Raw genomic sequence first — 27,777 nt, 5'->3', positions numbered from 1 at the left:
CCATTTTCCACCAGATGCACCCAGGTGCACTCTCACCCACTTCTGACCACTTCCATGCCCACTTTTCATCATCTTCACCATTTTCCACCAGATGCACCCAGGTGCACTCCCACCCACTTCCACCCACTCCACACACTTCCATGGCCACTTTTCATCATCTTCATCATCTTCCACCATTTTCCACCAGATGCACCCAGGTGCACTCTCACCCACTTCTGACCACTTCCATGGCCACTTTTCATCATCTTCACCATTTTCCACCAGATGCACCCAGGTGCACTCTCACCCACTTCTGACCACTTCCATGCCCACTTTTCATCATCTTCACCATTTTCCACCAGATGCACCCATGTCCACTCCCACCCACTTCCACCCACTTCCATGGCCACTTTTCATCATCTTCACCATCTTCCACCAGATGCACCCAGGTGCACTCCCACCCACTTCCACCCACTCCACACACTTCCATGGCCACTTTTCATCATCTTCATCATCTTCCACCATTTTCCACCAGATGCACCCATGTGCACTCCCACCCACTTCCATGCCCACTTTTCATCATCTTCACCGTTTTTCACCAGATGCACCCATGTCCACTCCCACCCACTTCCACCCACTCCACACACTTCCATGGCCACTTTTCATCATCTTCATCATCTTCCACCATTTTCCACCAGATGCACCAGATGCACTCCCACCCACTTCTGACCACTCCACACACTTCCATGGCCACTTTTCATCATCTTCACCATTTTCCACCAGATGCACCCAGGTGCACTCCCACCCACTTCTGACCACTCCACCCACTTCCATGCCCACTTTTCATCATCTTCACCATTTTCCACCAGATGCACCCAGGTGCACTCCCACCCACTTCTGACCACTTCCATGCCCACTTTTCATCATCTTCACCATTTTCCACCAGATGCACCCATGTGCACTCCCACCCACTTCTGACCACTCCACCCACTTCCATGGCCACTTTTCATCATCTTCACCATTTTCCACCAGATGCACCCAGGTGCACTCCCACCCACTTCTGACCACTCCACCCTCTTCCATGGCCACTTTTCATCATCTTCACCATTTTCCACCAGGTGCACCCATGAGCACCAGATGCACCAGATGCACCCATGTCCACTCCCACCCACTTCTGACCACTCCACACACTTCCATGGCCACTTTTCATCATCTTCACCATTTTCCACCAGATGCACCCAGGTGCACTCTCACCCACTTCTGACCACTTCCATGCCCACTTTTCATCATCTTCACCATTTTCCACCAGATGCACCCAGGTGCACTCCCACCCACTTCCACCCACTCCACACACTTCCATGGCCACTTTTCATCATCTTCATCATCTTCCACCATTTTCCACCAGATGCACCAGATGCACTCCCACCCACTTCTGACCACTCCACACACTTCCATGGCCACTTTTCATCATCTTCACCATTTTCCACCAGATGCACCCAGGTGCACTCCCACCCACTTCTGACCACTCCACCCACTTCCATGCCCACTTTTCATCATCTTCACCATTTTCCACCAGATGCACCCAGGTGCACTCCCACCCACTTCTGACCACTTCCATGCCCACTTTTCATCATCTTCACCATTTTCCACCAGATGCACCCATGTGCACTCCCACCCACTTCTGACCACTCCACCCACTTCCATGGCCACTTTTCATCATCTTCACCATTTTCCACCAGATGCACCAGATGCACTCCCACCCACTTCTGACCACTCCACACACTTCCATGGCCACTTTTCATCATCTTCACCATTTTCCACCAGATGCACCCAGGTGCACTCTCACCCACTTCTGACCACTTCCATGCCCACTTTTCATCATCTTCACCATTTTCCACCAGATGCACCCATGTGCACTCCCACCCACTTCTGACCACTCCACCCACTTCCATGGCCACTTTTCATCATCTTCACCATTTTCCACCAGATGCACCCAGGTGCACTCCCACCCACTTCTGACCACTCCACCCTCTTCCATGGCCACTTTTCATCATCTTCACCATTTTCCACCAGGTGCACCCATGAGCACCAGATGCACCAGATGCACCCATGTCCACTCCCACCCACTTCTGACCACTCCACACACTTCCATGGCCACTTTTCATCATCTTCACCATTTTCCACCAGATGCACCCAGGTGCACTCTCACCCACTTCTGACCACTTCCATGCCCACTTTTCATCATCTTCACCATTTTCCACCAGATGCACCCAGGTGCACTCCCACCCACTTCCACCCACTCCACACACTTCCATGGCCACTTTTCATCATCTTCATCATCTTCCACCATTTTCCACCAGATGCACCCAGGTGCACTCTCACCCACTTCTGACCACTTCCATGCCCACTTTTCATCATCTTCACCATTTTCCACCAGATGCACCCAGGTGCACTCCCACCCACTTCCACCCACTCCACACACTTCCATGGCCACTTTTCATCATCTTCATCATCTTCCACCATTTTCCACCAGATGCACCCAGGTGCACTCTCACCCACTTCTGACCACTTCCATGGCCACTTTTCATCATCTTCACCATTTTCCACCAGATGCACCCAGGTGCACTCTCACCCACTTCTGACCACTTCCATGCCCACTTTTCATCATCTTCACCATTTTCCACCAGATGCACCCATGTCCACTCCCACCCACTTCCACCCACTTCCATGGCCACTTTTCATCATCTTCACCATCTTCCACCAGATGCACCCAGGTGCACTCCCACCCACTTCCACCCACTCCACACACTTCCATGGCCACTTTTCATCATCTTCATCATCTTCCACCATTTTCCACCAGATGCACCCATGTGCACTCCCACCCACTTCCATGCCCACTTTTCATCATCTTCACCGTTTTTCACCAGATGCACCCATGTCCACTCCCACCCACTTCCACCCACTCCACACACTTCCATGGCCACTTTTCATCATCTTCATCATCTTCCACCATTTTCCACCAGATGCACCAGATGCACTCCCACCCACTTCTGACCACTCCACACACTTCCATGGCCACTTTTCATCATCTTCACCATTTTCCACCAGATGCACCCAGGTGCACTCCCACCCACTTCTGACCACTCCACCCACTTCCATGCCCACTTTTCATCATCTTCACCATTTTCCACCAGATGCACCCAGGTGCACTCCCACCCACTTCTGACCACTTCCATGCCCACTTTTCATCATCTTCACCATTTTCCACCAGATGCACCCATGTGCACTCCCACCCACTTCTGACCACTCCACCCACTTCCATGGCCACTTTTCATCATCTTCACCATTTTCCACCAGATGCACCCAGGTGCACTCCCACCCACTTCTGACCACTCCACCCTCTTCCATGGCCACTTTTCATCATCTTCACCATTTTCCACCAGGTGCACCCATGAGCACCAGATGCACCAGATGCACCCATGTCCACTCCCACCCACTTCTGACCACTCCACACACTTCCATGGCCACTTTTCATCATCTTCACCATTTTCCACCAGATGCACCCAGGTGCACTCTCACCCACTTCTGACCACTTCCATGCCCACTTTTCATCATCTTCACCATTTTCCACCAGATGCACCCAGGTGCACTCCCACCCACTTCCACCCACTCCACACACTTCCATGGCCACTTTTCATCATCTTCATCATCTTCCACCATTTTCCACCAGATGCACCAGATGCACTCCCACCCACTTCTGACCACTCCACACACTTCCATGGCCACTTTTCATCATCTTCACCATTTTCCACCAGATGCACCCAGGTGCACTCCCACCCACTTCTGACCACTCCACCCACTTCCATGCCCACTTTTCATCATCTTCACCATTTTCCACCAGATGCACCCAGGTGCACTCCCACCCACTTCTGACCACTTCCATGCCCACTTTTCATCATCTTCACCATTTTCCACCAGATGCACCCATGTGCACTCCCACCCACTTCTGACCACTCCACCCACTTCCATGGCCACTTTTCATCATCTTCACCATTTTCCACCAGATGCACCAGATGCACTCCCACCCACTTCTGACCACTCCACACACTTCCATGGCCACTTTTCATCATCTTCACCATTTTCCACCAGATGCACCCAGGTGCACTCTCACCCACTTCTGACCACTTCCATGCCCACTTTTCATCATCTTCACCATTTTCCACCAGATGCACCCATGTGCACTCCCACCCACTTCTGACCACTCCACCCACTTCCATGGCCACTTTTCATCATCTTCACCATTTTCCACCAGATGCACCCAGGTGCACTCCCACCCACTTCTGACCACTCCACCCTCTTCCATGGCCACTTTTCATCATCTTCACCATTTTCCACCAGGTGCACCCATGAGCACCAGATGCACCAGATGCACCCATGTCCACTCCCACCCACTTCTGACCACTCCACACACTTCCATGGCCACTTTTCATCATCTTCACCATTTTCCACCAGATGCACCCAGGTGCACTCTCACCCACTTCTGACCACTTCCATGCCCACTTTTCATCATCTTCACCATTTTCCACCAGATGCACCCAGGTGCACTCCCACCCACTTCCACCCACTCCACACACTTCCATGGCCACTTTTCATCATCTTCATCATCTTCCACCATTTTCCACCAGATGCACCCAGGTGCACTCTCACCCACTTCTGACCACTTCCATGCCCACTTTTCATCATCTTCACCATTTTCCACCAGATGCACCCAGGTGCACTCCCACCCACTTCCACCCACTCCACACACTTCCATGGCCACTTTTCATCATCTTCATCATCTTCCACCATTTTCCACCAGATGCACCCAGGTGCACTCTCACCCACTTCTGACCACTTCCATGGCCACTTTTCATCATCTTCACCATTTTCCACCAGATGCACCCAGGTGCACTCTCACCCACTTCTGACCACTTCCATGCCCACTTTTCATCATCTTCACCATTTTCCACCAGATGCACCCATGTCCACTCCCACCCACTTCCACCCACTTCCATGGCCACTTTTCATCATCTTCACCATCTTCCACCAGATGCACCCAGGTGCACTCCCACCCACTTCCACCCACTCCACACACTTCCATGGCCACTTTTCATCATCTTCATCATCTTCCACCATTTTCCACCAGATGCACCCATGTGCACTCCCACCCACTTCTGACCACTTCCATGCCCACTTTTCATCATCTTCACCATTTTCCACCAGATGCACCCAGGTGCACTCCCACCCACTTCCACCCACTCCACACACTTCCATGGCCACTTTTCATCATCTTCATCATCTTCCACCATTTTCCACCAGATGCACCCAGGTGCACTCTCACCCACTTCTGACCACTTCCATGCCCACTTTTCATCATCTTCACCATTTTCCACCAGATGCACCCAGGTGCACTCCCACCCACTTCCACCCACTCCACACACTTCCATGGCCACTTTTCATCATCTTCATCATCTTCCACCATTTTCCACCAGATGCACCAGATGCACTCCCACCCACTTCTGACCACTCCACACACTTCCATGGCCACTTTTCATCATCTTCACCATTTTCCACCAGATGCACCCAGGTGCACTCCCACCCACTTCTGACCACTCCACCCACTTCCATGCCCACTTTTCATCATCTTCACCATTTTCCACCAGATGCACCCAGGTGCACTCCCACCCACTTCTGACCACTTCCATGCCCACTTTTCATCATCTTCACCATTTTCCACCAGATGCACCCATGTGCACTCCCACCCACTTCTGACCACTCCACCCACTTCCATGGCCACTTTTCATCATCTTCACCATTTTCCACCAGATGCACCAGATGCACTCCCACCCACTTCTGACCACTCCACACACTTCCATGGCCACTTTTCATCATCTTCACCATTTTCCACCAGATGCACCCAGGTGCACTCTCACCCACTTCTGACCACTTCCATGCCCACTTTTCATCATCTTCACCATTTTCCACCAGATGCACCCATGTGCACTCCCACCCACTTCTGACCACTCCACCCACTTCCATGGCCACTTTTCATCATCTTCACCATTTTCCACCAGATGCACCCAGGTGCACTCCCACCCACTTCTGACCACTCCACCCTCTTCCATGGCCACTTTTCATCATCTTCACCATTTTCCACCAGGTGCACCCATGAGCACCAGATGCACCAGATGCACCCATGTCCACTCCCACCCACTTCTGACCACTCCACACACTTCCATGGCCACTTTTCATCATCTTCACCATTTTCCACCAGATGCACCCAGGTGCACTCTCACCCACTTCTGACCACTTCCATGCCCACTTTTCATCATCTTCACCATTTTCCACCAGATGCACCCAGGTGCACTCCCACCCACTTCCACCCACTCCACACACTTCCATGGCCACTTTTCATCATCTTCATCATCTTCCACCATTTTCCACCAGATGCACCCAGGTGCACTCTCACCCACTTCTGACCACTTCCATGCCCACTTTTCATCATCTTCACCATTTTCCACCAGATGCACCCAGGTGCACTCCCACCCACTTCCACCCACTCCACACACTTCCATGGCCACTTTTCATCATCTTCATCATCTTCCACCATTTTCCACCAGATGCACCCAGGTGCACTCTCACCCACTTCTGACCACTTCCATGGCCACTTTTCATCATCTTCACCATTTTCCACCAGATGCACCCAGGTGCACTCTCACCCACTTCTGACCACTTCCATGCCCACTTTTCATCATCTTCACCATTTTCCACCAGATGCACCCATGTCCACTCCCACCCACTTCCACCCACTTCCATGGCCACTTTTCATCATCTTCACCATCTTCCACCAGATGCACCCAGGTGCACTCCCACCCACTTCCACCCACTCCACACACTTCCATGGCCACTTTTCATCATCTTCATCATCTTCCACCATTTTCCACCAGATGCACCCATGTGCACTCCCACCCACTTCCATGCCCACTTTTCATCATCTTCACCGTTTTTCACCAGATGCACCCATGTCCACTCCCACCCACTTCCACCCACTCCACACACTTCCATGGCCACTTTTCATCATCTTCATCATCTTCCACCATTTTCCACCAGATGCACCAGATGCACTCCCACCCACTTCTGACCACTCCACACACTTCCATGGCCACTTTTCATCATCTTCACCATTTTCCACCAGATGCACCCAGGTGCACTCCCACCCACTTCTGACCACTCCACCCACTTCCATGCCCACTTTTCATCATCTTCACCATTTTCCACCAGATGCACCCAGGTGCACTCCCACCCACTTCTGACCACTTCCATGCCCACTTTTCATCATCTTCACCATTTTCCACCAGATGCACCCATGTGCACTCCCACCCACTTCTGACCACTCCACCCACTTCCATGGCCACTTTTCATCATCTTCACCATTTTCCACCAGATGCACCCAGGTGCACTCCCACCCACTTCTGACCACTCCACCCTCTTCCATGGCCACTTTTCATCATCTTCACCATTTTCCACCAGGTGCACCCATGAGCACCAGATGCACCAGATGCACCCATGTCCACTCCCACCCACTTCTGACCACTCCACACACTTCCATGGCCACTTTTCATCATCTTCACCATTTTCCACCAGATGCACCCAGGTGCACTCTCACCCACTTCTGACCACTTCCATGCCCACTTTTCATCATCTTCACCATTTTCCACCAGATGCACCCAGGTGCACTCCCACCCACTTCCACCCACTCCACACACTTCCATGGCCACTTTTCATCATCTTCATCATCTTCCACCATTTTCCACCAGATGCACCAGATGCACTCCCACCCACTTCTGACCACTCCACACACTTCCATGGCCACTTTTCATCATCTTCACCATTTTCCACCAGATGCACCCAGGTGCACTCCCACCCACTTCTGACCACTCCACCCACTTCCATGCCCACTTTTCATCATCTTCACCATTTTCCACCAGATGCACCCAGGTGCACTCCCACCCACTTCTGACCACTTCCATGCCCACTTTTCATCATCTTCACCATTTTCCACCAGATGCACCCATGTGCACTCCCACCCACTTCTGACCACTCCACCCACTTCCATGGCCACTTTTCATCATCTTCACCATTTTCCACCAGATGCACCAGATGCACTCCCACCCACTTCTGACCACTCCACACACTTCCATGGCCACTTTTCATCATCTTCACCATTTTCCACCAGATGCACCCAGGTGCACTCTCACCCACTTCTGACCACTTCCATGCCCACTTTTCATCATCTTCACCATTTTCCACCAGATGCACCCATGTGCACTCCCACCCACTTCTGACCACTCCACCCACTTCCATGGCCACTTTTCATCATCTTCACCATTTTCCACCAGATGCACCCAGGTGCACTCCCACCCACTTCTGACCACTCCACCCTCTTCCATGGCCACTTTTCATCATCTTCACCATTTTCCACCAGGTGCACCCATGAGCACCAGATGCACCAGATGCACCCATGTCCACTCCCACCCACTTCTGACCACTCCACACACTTCCATGGCCACTTTTCATCATCTTCACCATTTTCCACCAGATGCACCCAGGTGCACTCTCACCCACTTCTGACCACTTCCATGCCCACTTTTCATCATCTTCACCATTTTCCACCAGATGCACCCAGGTGCACTCCCACCCACTTCCACCCACTCCACACACTTCCATGGCCACTTTTCATCATCTTCATCATCTTCCACCATTTTCCACCAGATGCACCCAGGTGCACTCTCACCCACTTCTGACCACTTCCATGCCCACTTTTCATCATCTTCACCATTTTCCACCAGATGCACCCAGGTGCACTCCCACCCACTTCCACCCACTCCACACACTTCCATGGCCACTTTTCATCATCTTCATCATCTTCCACCATTTTCCACCAGATGCACCCAGGTGCACTCTCACCCACTTCTGACCACTTCCATGGCCACTTTTCATCATCTTCACCATTTTCCACCAGATGCACCCAGGTGCACTCTCACCCACTTCTGACCACTTCCATGCCCACTTTTCATCATCTTCACCATTTTCCACCAGATGCACCCATGTCCACTCCCACCCACTTCCACCCACTTCCATGGCCACTTTTCATCATCTTCACCATCTTCCACCAGATGCACCCAGGTGCACTCCCACCCACTTCCACCCACTCCACACACTTCCATGGCCACTTTTCATCATCTTCATCATCTTCCACCATTTTCCACCAGATGCACCCATGTGCACTCCCACCCACTTCCATGCCCACTTTTCATCATCTTCACCGTTTTTCACCAGATGCACCCATGTCCACTCCCACCCACTTCCACCCACTCCACACACTTCCATGGCCACTTTTCATCATCTTCATCATCTTCCACCATTTTCCACCAGATGCACCAGATGCACTCCCACCCACTTCTGACCACTCCACACACTTCCATGGCCACTTTTCATCATCTTCACCATTTTCCACCAGATGCACCCAGGTGCACTCCCACCCACTTCTGACCACTCCACCCACTTCCATGCCCACTTTTCATCATCTTCACCATTTTCCACCAGATGCACCCAGGTGCACTCCCACCCACTTCTGACCACTTCCATGCCCACTTTTCATCATCTTCACCATTTTCCACCAGATGCACCCATGTGCACTCCCACCCACTTCTGACCACTCCACCCACTTCCATGGCCACTTTTCATCATCTTCACCATTTTCCACCAGATGCACCCAGGTGCACTCCCACCCACTTCTGACCACTCCACCCTCTTCCATGGCCACTTTTCATCATCTTCACCATTTTCCACCAGGTGCACCCATGAGCACCAGATGCACCAGATGCACCCATGTCCACTCCCACCCACTTCTGACCACTCCACACACTTCCATGGCCACTTTTCATCATCTTCACCATTTTCCACCAGATGCACCCAGGTGCACTCTCACCCACTTCTGACCACTTCCATGCCCACTTTTCATCATCTTCACCATTTTCCACCAGATGCACCCAGGTGCACTCCCACCCACTTCCACCCACTCCACACACTTCCATGGCCACTTTTCATCATCTTCATCATCTTCCACCATTTTCCACCAGATGCACCAGATGCACTCCCACCCACTTCTGACCACTCCACACACTTCCATGGCCACTTTTCATCATCTTCACCATTTTCCACCAGATGCACCCAGGTGCACTCCCACCCACTTCTGACCACTCCACCCACTTCCATGCCCACTTTTCATCATCTTCACCATTTTCCACCAGATGCACCCAGGTGCACTCCCACCCACTTCTGACCACTTCCATGCCCACTTTTCATCATCTTCACCATTTTCCACCAGATGCACCCATGTGCACTCCCACCCACTTCTGACCACTCCACCCACTTCCATGGCCACTTTTCATCATCTTCACCATTTTCCACCAGATGCACCAGATGCACTCCCACCCACTTCTGACCACTCCACACACTTCCATGGCCACTTTTCATCATCTTCACCATTTTCCACCAGATGCACCCAGGTGCACTCTCACCCACTTCTGACCACTTCCATGCCCACTTTTCATCATCTTCACCATTTTCCACCAGATGCACCCATGTGCACTCCCACCCACTTCTGACCACTCCACCCACTTCCATGGCCACTTTTCATCATCTTCACCATTTTCCACCAGATGCACCCAGGTGCACTCCCACCCACTTCTGACCACTCCACCCTCTTCCATGGCCACTTTTCATCATCTTCACCATTTTCCACCAGGTGCACCCATGAGCACCAGATGCACCAGATGCACCCATGTCCACTCCCACCCACTTCTGACCACTCCACACACTTCCATGGCCACTTTTCATCATCTTCACCATTTTCCACCAGATGCACCCAGGTGCACTCTCACCCACTTCTGACCACTTCCATGCCCACTTTTCATCATCTTCACCATTTTCCACCAGATGCACCCAGGTGCACTCCCACCCACTTCCACCCACTCCACACACTTCCATGGCCACTTTTCATCATCTTCATCATCTTCCACCATTTTCCACCAGATGCACCCAGGTGCACTCTCACCCACTTCTGACCACTTCCATGCCCACTTTTCATCATCTTCACCATTTTCCACCAGATGCACCCAGGTGCACTCCCACCCACTTCCACCCACTCCACACACTTCCATGGCCACTTTTCATCATCTTCATCATCTTCCACCATTTTCCACCAGATGCACCCAGGTGCACTCTCACCCACTTCTGACCACTTCCATGGCCACTTTTCATCATCTTCACCATTTTCCACCAGATGCACCCAGGTGCACTCTCACCCACTTCTGACCACTTCCATGCCCACTTTTCATCATCTTCACCATTTTCCACCAGATGCACCCATGTCCACTCCCACCCACTTTCCACCACTTCCATGGCCACTTTTCATCATCTTCACCATCTTCCACCAGATGCACCCAGGTGCACTCCCACCCACTTCCACCCACTCCACACACTTCCATGGCCACTTTTCATCATCTTCATCATCTTCCACCATTTTCCACCAGATGCACCCATGTGCACTCCCACCCACTTCCATGCCCACTTTTCATCATCTTCACCGTTTTTCACCAGATGCACCCATGTCCACTCCCACCCACTTCCACCCACTCCACACACTTCCATGGCCACTTTTCATCATCTTCATCATCTTCCACCATTTTCCACCAGATGCACCAGATGCACTCCCACCCACTTCTGACCACTCCACACACTTCCATGGCCACTTTTCATCATCTTCACCATTTTCCACCAGATGCACCCAGGTGCACTCCCACCCACTTCTGACCACTCCACCCACTTCCATGCCCACTTTTCATCATCTTCACCATTTTCCACCAGATGCACCCAGGTGCACTCTCACCCACTTCTGACCACTTCCATGCCCACTTTTCATCATCTTCACCATTTTCCACCAGATGCACCCAGGTGCACTCTCACCCACTTCTGACCACTTCCATGCCCACTTTTCATCATCTTCACCATTTTCCACCAGATGCACCCAGGTGCACTCCCACCCACTTCCACCCACTCCACACACTTCCATGGCCACTTTTCATCATCTTCATCATCTTCCACCATTTTCCACCAGATGCACCCAGGTGCACTCTCACCCACTTCTGACCACTTCCATGGCCACTTTTCATCATCTTCACCATTTTCCACCAGATGCACCCAGGTGCACTCTCACCCACTTCTGACCACTTCCATGCCCACTTTTCATCATCTTCACCATTTTCCACCAGATGCACCCATGTCCACTCCCACCCACTTCCACCCACTTCCATGGCCACTTTTCATCATCTTCACCATCTTCCACCAGATGCACCCAGGTGCACTCCCACCCACTTCCACCCACTCCACACACTTCCATGGCCACTTTTCATCATCTTCATCATCTTCCACCATTTTCCACCAGATGCACCCATGTGCACTCCCACCCACTTCCATGCCCACTTTTCATCATCTTCACCGTTTTTCACCAGATGCACCCATGTCCACTCCCACCCACTTCCACCCACTCCACACACTTCCATGGCCACTTTTCATCATCTTCATCATCTTCCACCATTTTCCACCAGATGCACCAGATGCACTCCCACCCACTTCTGACCACTCCACACACTTCCATGGCCACTTTTCATCATCTTCACCATTTTCCACCAGATGCACCCAGGTGCACTCCCACCCACTTCTGACCACTCCACCCACTTCCATGCCCACTTTTCATCATCTTCACCATTTTCCACCAGATGCACCCAGGTGCACTCCCACCCACTTCTGACCACTTCCATGCCCACTTTTCATCATCTTCACCATTTTCCACCAGATGCACCCATGTGCACTCCCACCCACTTCTGACCACTCCACCCACTTCCATGGCCACTTTTCATCATCTTCACCATTTTCCACCAGATGCACCCAGGTGCACTCCCACCCACTTCTGACCACTCCACCCTCTTCCATGGCCACTTTTCATCATCTTCACCATTTTCCACCAGGTGCACCCATGAGCACCAGATGCACCAGATGCACCCATGTCCACTCCCACCCACTTCTGACCACTCCACACACTTCCATGGCCACTTTTCATCATCTTCACCATTTTCCACCAGATGCACCCAGGTGCACTCTCACCCACTTCTGACCACTTCCATGCCCACTTTTCATCATCTTCACCATTTTCCACCAGATGCACCCAGGTGCACTCCCACCCACTTCCACCCACTCCACACACTTCCATGGCCACTTTTCATCATCTTCATCATCTTCCACCATTTTCCACCAGATGCACCAGATGCACTCCCACCCACTTCTGACCACTCCACACACTTCCATGGCCACTTTTCATCATCTTCACCATTTTCCACCAGATGCACCCAGGTGCACTCCCACCCACTTCTGACCACTCCACCCACTTCCATGCCCACTTTTCATCATCTTCACCATTTTCCACCAGATGCACCCAGGTGCACTCCCACCCACTTCTGACCACTTCCATGCCCACTTTTCATCATCTTCACCATTTTCCACCAGATGCACCCATGTGCACTCCCACCCACTTCTGACCACTCCACCCACTTCCATGGCCACTTTTCATCATCTTCACCATTTTCCACCAGATGCACCAGATGCACTCCCACCCACTTCTGACCACTCCACACACTTCCATGGCCACTTTTCATCATCTTCACCATTTTCCACCAGATGCACCCAGGTGCACTCTCACCCACTTCTGACCACTTCCATGCCCACTTTTCATCATCTTCACCATTTTCCACCAGATGCACCCATGTGCACTCCCACCCACTTCTGACCACTCCACCCACTTCCATGGCCACTTTTCATCATCTTCACCATTTTCCACCAGATGCACCCAGGTGCACTCCCACCCACTTCTGACCACTCCACCCTCTTCCATGGCCACTTTTCATCATCTTCACCATTTTCCACCAGGTGCACCCATGAGCACCAGATGCACCAGATGCACCCATGTCCACTCCCACCCACTTCTGACCACTCCACACACTTCCATGGCCACTTTTCATCATCTTCACCATTTTCCACCAGATGCACCCAGGTGCACTCTCACCCACTTCTGACCACTTCCATGCCCACTTTTCATCATCTTCACCATTTTCCACCAGATGCACCCAGGTGCACTCCCACCCACTTCCACCCACTCCACACACTTCCATGGCCACTTTTCATCATCTTCATCATCTTCCACCATTTTCCACCAGATGCACCCAGGTGCACTCTCACCCACTTCTGACCACTTCCATGCCCACTTTTCATCATCTTCACCATTTTCCACCAGATGCACCCAGGTGCACTCCCACCCACTTCCACCCACTCCACACACTTCCATGGCCACTTTTCATCATCTTCATCATCTTCCACCATTTTCCACCAGATGCACCCAGGTGCACTCTCACCCACTTCTGACCACTTCCATGGCCACTTTTCATCATCTTCACCATTTTCCACCAGATGCACCCAGGTGCACTCTCACCCACTTCTGACCACTTCCATGCCCACTTTTCATCATCTTCACCATTTTCCACCAGATGCACCCATGTCCACTCCCACCCACTTCCACCCACTTCCATGGCCACTTTTCATCATCTTCACCATCTTCCACCAGATGCACCCAGGTGCACTCCCACCCACTTCCACCCACTCCACACACTTCCATGGCCACTTTTCATCATCTTCATCATCTTCCACCATTTTCCACCAGATGCACCCATGTGCACTCCCACCCACTTCCATGCCCACTTTTCATCATCTTCACCGTTTTTCACCAGATGCACCCATGTCCACTCCCACCCACTTCCACCCACTCCACACACTTCCATGGCCACTTTTCATCATCTTCATCATCTTCCACCATTTTCCACCAGATGCACCAGATGCACTCCCACCCACTTCTGACCACTCCACACACTTCCATGGCCACTTTTCATCATCTTCACCATTTTCCACCAGATGCACCCAGGTGCACTCCCACCCACTTCTGACCACTCCACCCACTTCCATGCCCACTTTTCATCATCTTCACCATTTTCCACCAGATGCACCCAGGTGCACTCCCACCCACTTCTGACCACTTCCATGCCCACTTTTCATCATCTTCACCATTTTCCACCAGATGCACCCATGTGCACTCCCACCCACTTCTGACCACTCCACCCACTTCCATGGCCACTTTTCATCATCTTCACCATTTTCCACCAGATGCACCCAGGTGCACTCCCACCCACTTCTGACCACTCCACCCTCTTCCATGGCCACTTTTCATCATCTTCACCATTTTCCACCAGGTGCACCCATGAGCACCAGATGCACCAGATGCACCCATGTCCACTCCCACCCACTTCTGACCACTCCACACACTTCCATGGCCACTTTTCATCATCTTCACCATTTTCCACCAGATGCACCCAGGTGCACTCTCACCCACTTCTGACCACTTCCATGCCCACTTTTCATCATCTTCACCATTTTCCACCAGATGCACCCAGGTGCACTCCCACCCACTTCCACCCACTCCACACACTTCCATGGCCACTTTTCATCATCTTCATCATCTTCCACCATTTTCCACCAGATGCACCAGATGCACTCCCACCCACTTCTGACCACTCCACACACTTCCATGGCCACTTTTCATCATCTTCACCATTTTCCACCAGATGCACCCAGGTGCACTCCCACCCACTTCTGACCACTCCACCCACTTCCATGCCCACTTTTCATCATCTTCACCATTTTCCACCAGATGCACCCAGGTGCACTCCCACCCACTTCTGACCACTTCCATGCCCACTTTTCATCATCTTCACCATTTTCCACCAGATGCACCCATGTGCACTCCCACCCACTTCTGACCACTCCACCCACTTCCATGGCCACTTTTCATCATCTTCACCATTTTCCACCAGATGCACCAGATGCACTCCCACCCACTTCTGACCACTCCACACACTTCCATGGCCACTTTTCATCATCTTCACCATTTTCCACCAGATGCACCCAGGTGCACTCTCACCCACTTCTGACCACTTCCATGCCCACTTTTCATCATCTTCACCATTTTCCACCAGATGCACCCATGTGCACTCCCACCCACTTCTGACCACTCCACCCACTTCCATGGCCACTTTTCATCATCTTCACCATTTTCCACCAGATGCACCCAGGTGCACTCCCACCCACTTCTGACCACTCCACCCTCTTCCATGGCCACTTTTCATCATCTTCACCATTTTCCACCAGGTGCACCCATGAGCACCAGATGCACCAGATGCACCCATGTCCACTCCCACCCACTTCTGACCACTCCACACACTTCCATGGCCACTTTTCATCATCTTCACCATTTTCCACCAGATGCACCCAGGTGCACTCTCACCCACTTCTGACCACTTCCATGCCCACTTTTCATCATCTTCACCATTTTCCACCAGATGCACCCAGGTGCACTCCCACCCACTTCCACCCACTCCACACACTTCCATGGCCACTTTTCATCATCTTCATCATCTTCCACCATTTTCCACCAGATGCACCCAGGTGCACTCTCACCCACTTCTGACCACTTCCATGCCCACTTTTCATCATCTTCACCATTTTCCACCAGATGCACCCAGGTGCACTCCCACCCACTTCCACCCACTCCACACACTTCCATGGCCACTTTTCATCATCTTCATCATCTTCCACCATTTTCCACCAGATGCACCCAGGTGCACTCTCACCCACTTCTGACCACTTCCATGGCCACTTTTCATCATCTTCACCATTTTCCACCAGATGCACCCAGGTGCACTCTCACCCACTTCTGACCACTTCCATGCCCACTTTTCATCATCTTCACCATTTTCCACCAGATGCACCCATGTCCACTCCCACCCACTTCCACCCACTTCCATGGCCACTTTTCATCATCTTCACCATCTTCCACCAGATGCACCCAGGTGCACTCCCACCCACTTCCACCCACTCCACACACTTCCATGGCCACTTTTCATCATCTTCATCATCTTCCACCATTTTCCACCAGATGCACCCATGTGCACTCCCACCCACTTCTGACCACTTCCATGCCCACTTTTCATCATCTTCACCATTTTCCACCAGATGCACCCAGGTGCACTCCCACCCACTTCCACCCACTCCACACACTTCCATGGCCACTTTTCATCATCTTCATCATCTTCCACCATTTTCCACCAGATGCACCCAGGTGCACTCTCACCCACTTCTGACCACTTCCATGCCCACTTTTCATCATCTTCACCATTTTCCACCAGATGCACCCAGGTGCACTCCCACCCACTTCCACCCACTCCACACACTTCCATGGCCACTTTTCATCATCTTCATCATCTTCCACCATTTTCCACCAGATGCACCAGATGCACTCCCACCCACTTCTGACCACTCCACACACTTCCATGGCCACTTTTCATCATCTTCACCATTTTCCACCAGATGCACCCAGGTGCACTCCCACCCACTTCTGACCACTCCACCCACTTCCATGCCCACTTTTCATCATCTTCACCATTTTCCACCAGATGCACCCAGGTGCACTCCCACCCACTTCTGACCACTTCCATGCCCACTTTTCATCATCTTCACCATTTTCCACCAGATGCACCCATGTGCACTCCCACCCACTTCTGACCACTCCACCCACTTCCATGGCCACTTTTCATCATCTTCACCATTTTCCACCAGATGCACCAGATGCACTCCCACCCACTTCTGACCACTCCACACACTTCCATGGCCACTTTTCATCATCTTCACCATTTTCCACCAGATGCACCCAGGTGCACTCTCACCCACTTCTGACCACTTCCATGCCCACTTTTCATCATCTTCACCATTTTCCACCAGATGCACCCATGTGCACTCCCACCCACTTCTGACCACTCCACCCACTTCCATGGCCACTTTTCATCATCTTCACCATTTTCCACCAGATGCACCCAGGTGCACTCCCACCCACTTCTGACCACTCCACCCTCTTCCATGGCCACTTTTCATCATCTTCACCATTTTCCACCAGGTGCACCCATGAGCACCAGATGCACCAGATGCACCCATGTCCACTCCCACCCACTTCTGACCACTCCACACACTTCCATGGCCACTTTTCATCATCTTCACCATTTTCCACCAGATGCACCCAGGTGCACTCTCACCCACTTCTGACCACTTCCATGCCCACTTTTCATCATCTTCACCATTTTCCACCAGATGCACCCAGGTGCACTCCCACCCACTTCCACCCACTCCACACACTTCCATGGCCACTTTTCATCATCTTCATCATCTTCCACCATTTTCCACCAGATGCACCCAGGTGCACTCTCACCCACTTCTGACCACTTCCATGCCCACTTTTCATCATCTTCACCATTTTCCACCAGATGCACCCAGGTGCACTCCCACCCACTTCCACCCACTCCACACACTTCCATGGCCACTTTTCATCATCTTCATCATCTTCCACCATTTTCCACCAGATGCACCCAGGTGCACTCTCACCCACTTCTGACCACTTCCATGGCCACTTTTCATCATCTTCACCATTTTCCACCAGATGCACCCAGGTGCACTCTCACCCACTTCTGACCACTTCCATGCCCACTTTTCATCATCTTCACCATTTTCCACCAGATGCACCCATGTCCACTCCCACCCACTTCCACCCACTTCCATGGCCACTTTTCATCATCTTCACCATCTTCCACCAGATGCACCCAGGTGCACTCCCACCCACTTCCACCCACTCCACACACTTCCATGGCCACTTTTCATCATCTTCATCATCTTCCACCATTTTCCACCAGATGCACCCATGTGCACTCCCACCCACTTCCATGCCCACTTTTCATCATCTTCACCGTTTTTCACCAGATGCACCCATGTCCACTCCCACCCACTTCCACCCACTCCACACACTTCCATGGCCACTTTTCATCATCTTCATCATCTTCCACCATTTTCCACCAGATGCACCAGATGCACTCCCACCCACTTCTGACCACTCCACACACTTCCATGGCCACTTTTCATCATCTTCACCATTTTCCACCAGATGCACCCAGGTGCACTCCCACCCACTTCTGACCACTCCACCCACTTCCATGCCCACTTTTCATCATCTTCACCATTTTCCACCAGATGCACCCAGGTGCACTCCCACCCACTTCTGACCACTTCCATGCCCACTTTTCATCATCTTCACCATTTTCCACCAGATGCACCCATGTGCACTCCCACCCACTTCTGACCACTCCACCCACTTCCATGGCCACTTTTCATCATCTTCACCATTTTCCACCAGATGCACCCAGGTGCACTCCCACCCACTTCTGACCACTCCACCCTCTTCCATGGCCACTTTTCATCATCTTCACCATTTTCCACCAGGTGCACCCATGAGCACCAGATGCACCAGATGCACCCATGTCCACTCCCACCCACTTCTGACCACTCCACACACTTCCATGGCCACTTTTCATCATCTTCACCATTTTCCACCAGATGCACCCAGGTGCACTCTCACCCACTTCTGACCACTTCCATGCCCACTTTTCATCATCTTCACCATTTTCCACCAGATGCACCCAGGTGCACTCCCACCCACTTCCACCCACTCCACACACTTCCATGGCCACTTTTCATCATCTTCATCATCTTCCACCATTTTCCACCAGATGCACCAGATGCACTCCCACCCACTTCTGACCACTCCACACACTTCCATGGCCACTTTTCATCATCTTCACCATTTTCCACCAGATGCACCCAGGTGCACTCCCACCCACTTCTGACCACTCCACCCACTTCCATGCCCACTTTTCATCATCTTCACCATTTTCCACCAGATGCACCCAGGTGCACTCCCACCCACTTCTGACCACTTCCATGCCCACTTTTCATCATCTTCACCATTTTCCACCAGATGCACCCATGTGCACTCCCACCCACTTCTGACCACTCCACCCACTTCCATGGCCACTTTTCATCATCTTCACCATTTTCCACCAGATGCACCAGATGCACTCCCACCCACTTCTGACCACTCCACACACTTCCATGGCCACTTTTCATCATCTTCACCATTTTCCACCAGATGCACCCAGGTGCACTCTCACCCACTTCTGACCACTTCCATGCCCACTTTTCATCATCTTCACCATTTTCCACCAGATGCACCCATGTGCACTCCCACCCACTTCTGACCACTCCACCCACTTCCATGGCCACTTTTCATCATCTTCACCATTTTCCACCAGATGCACCCAGGTGCACTCCCACCCACTTCTGACCACTCCACCCTCTTCCATGGCCACTTTTCATCATCTTCACCATTTTCCACCAGGTGCACCCATGAGCACCAGATGCACCAGATGCACCCATGTCCACTCCCACCCACTTCTGACCACTCCACACACTTCCATGGCCACTTTTCATCATCTTCACCATTTTCCACCAGATGCACCCAGGTGCACTCTCACCCACTTCTGACCACTTCCATGCCCACTTTTCATCATCTTCACCATTTTCCACCAGATGCACCCAGGTGCACTCCCACCCACTTCCACCCACTCCACACACTTCCATGGCCACTTTTCATCATCTTCATCATCTTCCACCATTTTCCACCAGATGCACCCAGGTGCACTCTCACCCACTTCTGACCACTTCCATGCCCACTTTTCATCATCTTCACCATTTTCCACCAGATGCACCCAGGTGCACTCCCACCCACTTCCACCCACTCCACACACTTCCATGGCCACTTTTCATCATCTTCATCATCTTCCACCATTTTCCACCAGATGCACCCAGGTGCACTCTCACCCACTTCTGACCACTTCCATGGCCACTTTTCATCATCTTCACCATTTTCCACCAGATGCACCCAGGTGCACTCTCACCCACTTCTGACCACTTCCATGCCCACTTTTCATCATCTTCACCATTTTCCACCAGATGCACCCATGTCCACTCCCACCCACTTCCACCCACTTCCATGGCCACTTTTCATCATCTTCACCATCTTCCACCAGATGCACCCAGGTGCACTCCCACCCACTTCCACCCACTCCACACACTTCCATGGCCACTTTTCATCATCTTCATCATCTTCCACCATTTTCCACCAGATGCACCCATGTGCACTCCCACCCACTTCCATGCCCACTTTTCATCATCTTCACCGTTTTTCACCAGATGCACCCATGTCCACTCCCACCCACTTCCACCCACTCCACACACTTCCATGGCCACTTTTCATCATCTTCATCATCTTCCACCATTTTCCACCAGATGCACCAGATGCACTCCCACCCACTTCTGACCACTCCACACACTTCCATGGCCACTTTTCATCATCTTCACCATTTTCCACCAGATGCACCCAGGTGCACTCCCACCCACTTCTGACCACTCCACCCACTTCCATGCCCACTTTTCATCATCTTCACCATTTTCCACCAGATGCACCCAGGTGCACTCCCACCCACTTCTGACCACTTCCATGCCCACTTTTCATCATCTTCACCATTTTCCACCAGATGCACCCATGTGCACTCCCACCCACTTCTGACCACTCCACCCACTTCCATGGCCACTTTTCATCATCTTCACCATTTTCCACCAGATGCACCCAGGTGCACTCCCACCCACTTCTGACCACTCCACCCTCTTCCATGGCCACTTTTCATCATCTTCACCATTTTCCACCAGGTGCACCCATGAGCACCAGATGCACCAGATGCACCCATGTCCACTCCCACCCACTTCTGACCACTCCACACACTTCCATGGCCACTTTTCATCATCTTCACCATTTTCCACCAGATGCACCCAGGTGCACTCTCACCCACTTCTGACCACTTCCATGCCCACTTTTCATCATCTTCACCATTTTCCACCAGATGCACCCAGGTGCACTCCCACCCACTTCCACCCACTCCACACACTTCCATGGCAACTTTTCATCATCTTCATCATCTTCCACCATTTTCCACCAGATGCACCAGATGCACTCCCACCCACTTCTGACCACTCCACACACTTCCATGGCCACTTTTCATCATCTTCACCATTTTCCACCAGATGCACCCAGGTGCACTCCCACCCACTTCTGACCACTCCACCCACTTCCATGCCCACTTTTCATCATCTTCACCATTTTCCACCAGATGCACCCAGGTGCACTCCCACCCACTTCTGACCACTTCCATGCCCACTTTTCATCATCTTCACCATTTTCCACCAGATGCACCCATGTGCACTCCCACCCACTTCTGACCACTCCACCCACTTCCATGGCCACTTTTCATCATCTTCACCATTTTCCACCAGATGCACCAGATGCACTCCCACCCACTTCTGACCACTCCACACACTTCCATGGCCACTTTTCATCATCTTCACCATTTTCCACCAGATGCACCCAGGTGCACTCTCACCCACTTCTGACCACTTCCATGCCCACTTTTCATCATCTTCACCATTTTCCACCAGATGCACCCATGTGCACTCCCACCCACTTCTGACCACTCCACCCACTTCCATGGCCACTTTTCATCATCTTCACCATTTTCCACCAGATGCACCCAGGTGCACTCCCACCCACTTCTGACCACTCCACCCTCTTCCATGGCCACTTTTCATCATCTTCACCATTTTCCACCAGGTGCACCCATGAGCACCAGATGCACCAGATGCACCCATGTCCACTCCCACCCACTTCTGACCACTCCACACACTTCCATGGCCACTTTTCATCATCTTCACCATTTTCCACCAGATGCACCCAGGTGCACTCTCACCCACTTCTGACCACTTCCATGCCCACTTTTCATCATCTTCACCATTTTCCACCAGATGCACCCAGGTGCACTCCCACCCACTTCCACCCACTCCACACACTTCCATGGCCACTTTTCATCATCTTCATCATCTTCCACCATTTTCCACCAGATGCACCCAGGTGCACTCTCACCCACTTCTGACCACTTCCATGCCCACTTTTCATCATCTTCACCATTTTCCACCAGATGCACCCAGGTGCACTCCCACCCACTTCCACCCACTCCACACACTTCCATGGCCACTTTTCATCATCTTCATCATCTTCCACCATTTTCCACCAGATGCACCCAGGTGCACTCTCACCCACTTCTGACCACTTCCATGGCCACTTTTCATCATCTTCACCATTTTCCACCAGATGCACCCAGGTGCACTCTCACCCACTTCTGACCACTTCCATGCCCACTTTTCATCATCTTCACCATTTTCCACCAGATGCACCCATGTCCACTCCCACCCACTTCCACCCACTTCCATGGCCACTTTTCATCATCTTCACCATCTTCCACCAGATGCACCCAGGTGCACTCCCACCCACTTCCACCCACTCCACACACTTCCATGGCCACTTTTCATCATCTTCATCATCTTCCACCATTTTCCACCAGATGCACCCATGTGCACTCCCACCCACTTCCATGCCCACTTTTCATCATCTTCACCGTTTTTCACCAGATGCACCCATGTCCACTCCCACCCACTTCCACCCACTCCACACACTTCCATGGCCACTTTTCATCATCTTCATCATCTTCCACCATTTTCCACCAGATGCACCAGATGCACTCCCACCCACTTCTGACCACTCCACACACTTCCATGGCCACTTTTCATCATCTTCACCATTTTCCACCAGATGCACCCAGGTGCACTCCCACCCACTTCTGACCACTCCACCCACTTCCATGCCCACTTTTCATCATCTTCACCATTTTCCACCAGATGCACCCAGGTGCACTCTCACCCACTTCTGACCACTTCCATGCCCACTTTTCATCATCTTCACCATTTTCCACCAGATGCACCCAGGTGCACTCTCACCCACTTCTGACCACTTCCATGCCCACTTTTCATCATCTTCACCATTTTCCACCAGATGCACCCATGTGCACTCCCCACCCACTTCTGACCACTCCACCCACTTCCATGGTCACTTTTCATCATCTTCACCATTTTCCACCAGATGCACCCATGTCCACTCCCACCCACTCCACCCACTTCCATGGCCACTTTCATCATCTTCACCATTTTCCACCAGATGCACCCATGTGCACTCCCACCCACTTCCACCCACTTCCATGGCCACTTTTCATCATCTTCACCATTTTCCACCAGATGCACCCATGTCCACTCCCACCCACTCCACCCACTTCCATGGCCACTTTCATCATCTTCACCATTTTCCACCAGATGCACCCATGTGCACTCCCACCCACTTCCACCCACTTCCATGGCCACTTTTCATCATCTTCACCATTTTCCACCAGATGCACCCATGTGCCCTCCCACCCACTTCTGACCACTCCACCCACTTCCATGGCCACTTTTCATCATCTTCACCATTTTCCACCAGATGCACCAGATGCACTCCCACCCACTTCTGACCACTCCACACACTTCCATGGCCACTTTTCATCATCTTCACCATTTTCCACCAGGTGCACCCATGAGCACCAGATGCACCAGATGCACCCATGTCCACTCCCACCCACTCCACCCACTTCCATGCCCACTTCTCTCAATTTTCACCATCTTCCACCAGGTGCACCCATGTCCACTTCCACCCACTTCCATCTTTTCATCATCTTCACCATTTTCCACTGTGTATTACAGTTTCATATATAGCATATATATATATGTATATATAACACATATATAAATATATATACATTTTTTTAATTGCCGTTATTTATTGCATTTATTTATAAAATTATAATAATATTTATTATAAATCCAGATCTATTTGTGATAACATCAGGCTTCGAACTTGCGACTTTCTCCAAATAATGTTGCGCCTATAACACCTGAGCTATTATTGATATGTTATATTGAGTATCCAAATGCCTACTTAACATAAGTCTTTCTGAAAACGAACCTGCGAATTATAAGTATTAATTTTGATCAATGAAATTACGAAATTTTAACAGAATTGTTTTTAACATTGGTTTTGAACAGTGATTTTATTTCACTACAGTTATGATAAATGTTAAATTCGATTAATGCAAACAAAATTATGTTAAAGTTTATATAAGCAAACAGATTGTCTGAATTGTTTTTAACATTGGTTTTGAACAGTGGTTTATTTCACTACAGTTGTGATAAATGTTAAATTCGATTAATGCAAACAGAATTATGTTAAAGTTTATATAGGCAAACAGATGGACTGAAGTCAGGAGAAAGAAACCCTACAAATATTTAAAAAGTTACGATTTTTTGTATAAACAATATTTTCAATTCATTTCATTGCAATTCATTTATATTTCAAAATGTTTAAAATAGGTACAAATTATAATAAGAGGTGCGCACGCAAAATTCTGTACAAGTTGCTAATATTCCCCACTTTTTACTTCCGGTTGCTAGATTTTGGTTTACTTAATGAACTTATTTTCTGTATGTAGAAATTCGTAAATACAATAGCTTAAAAATAATCAGTGAAGCAATTTGGCGATTGGGCTTGAATTGGCAATAGCCGTAGCTTCTGCTTTTTGGTAATTTATAATGCATATTGTTTACGCTGTAATCACAATCAAAAACAAGAAAGGCTTTCTTATTTAAGCTCAATAAATAGCAAGTTGTTCGAATAAAAAACTTTAAAAATAAATATGGTCAAGCAGTTTCAATTGTGAACAACAATAGCAAAGCTTTATAAGTTTATTAATTATTTGCTTAAGTTAAGGTAATTAATATAACGTATCTAAAAACATCATAAATTAGAGTTGGCACGGGTTCATCAAAATAAGCAATATCACGAGATATTTCAGTGGGAACCCTTGAAAAAGAAATATACTTATATAGCATCTATATGTTTGTAAAATTCGATTTTAGTTTTTGGCTCACTATGCCGTGACTTTAAACAAAGAGGGCATGATTATTGCTAATGTGCTCCCTTACTTTTCGTCTTTTAAGTTTGTAGAACATGTGTTTAAATGCATACATATGTGTACAACTAAATGCTGGGGGGTCCCCTGGTGGAACAATGAACTTGACAAACTTCGGAAAGCAACGAGGAAATTATTCAACACTGCAAAGAAAACAAATAAATAGGACGGTATAGGAAACCCCTGACTAACTATAACAAAGAACTAAGGAAGTCCAAATGAAACTCTTGGAAAAACTTCTGCGAGGATCTAAAAGATACTCCAGCAACAGCCAGAATTCAAAAATTCCTATCCAAAGGTGACTCAAGTCCCATAGGCACACTAAAAGGTCCAAACGGAACTATTACCAAAACATTCTCAGAAACACTAGAGCTTCTTCTAAAGACTCACTTCCCAGATTGTAAAAGTCATGACTTATCAATCAACAATAGTCTAGACATGGTAACTCACCATCAACGGAGATCGACGGGTAGAGTGGGCAATTAACTCCTTTAAGCCCTTTAAATCACCAGGCCCGGATGGAATATTCCCATCACTTCTATCCAAAGTCATGGTGAAAATCTTCAGAGCTAGTCTAATATTGGAATACATTCCAAAGATATGGAGGAAAGTGAAGGTAATATTTATTCCTAAGGAAGGTAACAAACCCCCTGATTCTCCAAAATCTTACAGACCAATCAGTCTATGTCGTTTATGTTAAAGACAATGGAAAAACTACTTGAATACCTTCTAAGAGAAGAAGTAATCTTCAAAAAACCCCTCCATAAGCTGCAATTTGCTTACCAAAAAGGGAAATCCACAGTCACAGCACTGCACACACTCGTTGTCAATATAGAAAAGGCCAATTTAAAAGCCTTCGCACTGTCGCACTGTCAATAAACATCGAGAGCGCTACAATGGTAAAGGTCCAGAAAAGTTTGAAGATCGGAACACAAAACGAAGAAAAACTTTTTGAAGTCTCTTAATCCGTATAGGTCTCGTACGTAAAGCGTTTTTCAGTAAGAGCGCTTCAATTTTTTTTTTTCAATAAAACACAAACGGTTCGATTTTTTTAACAAATTTTTTTTTTATTATCGAGTTTGAACATATACATTTAAGTATGAAATTCGATTTCTTTTGCATGACCACCGCGTGCACGTTTTACGAAGTCCAATCGTTGAACCCAATTTTCGACCACTCTTTTGCATAAATCGGCCGAAATTCCAGCAATTTCGCGTTAAATATAGGCCTGTGAGCTCCCAAACCGTCGCCGGCTTGTTACTGTAGACCAATGACTTCACTTAACCTCAAAGAAAATAGTCTAGAGGCGTCAAATCACACGAGCGCGGCGGCCATTCGACCGGTCCATTTCTGGAAATAATGCGCTCATCGAACTTACTCTTCAACAAATCAATTGTAGCGTGTGCTGTGTGGCTTGTGGCCCCGTTCTGTTGAAACCACATGTCGTCTAAGTCCATACCATTCAATTGCGGCCAAAAATAATTGTTTATCATGTCGCGGTACGATTTCCATTCACAGTAACGTGGCGATCGTTTTCGTCAACGAAAAAATATGGGCCAATTACGCCGCCGGCATGTAAACCGCACCAAACAGTGATTTTTTCGGGATGCAACGGTGCCTCATGAATCACGTGCGGATTGCTTTCTGCCCAGTAACGCAT

Source organism: Anastrepha ludens, chromosome 2 (genome assembly GCF_028408465.1).
Source record: "Anastrepha ludens isolate Willacy chromosome 2, idAnaLude1.1, whole genome shotgun sequence".
In the NCBI taxonomy this organism is placed as follows: Eukaryota; Metazoa; Arthropoda; class Insecta; order Diptera; family Tephritidae; genus Anastrepha; species Anastrepha ludens.
Note: the sequence above shows the minus strand (reverse complement) of the source record.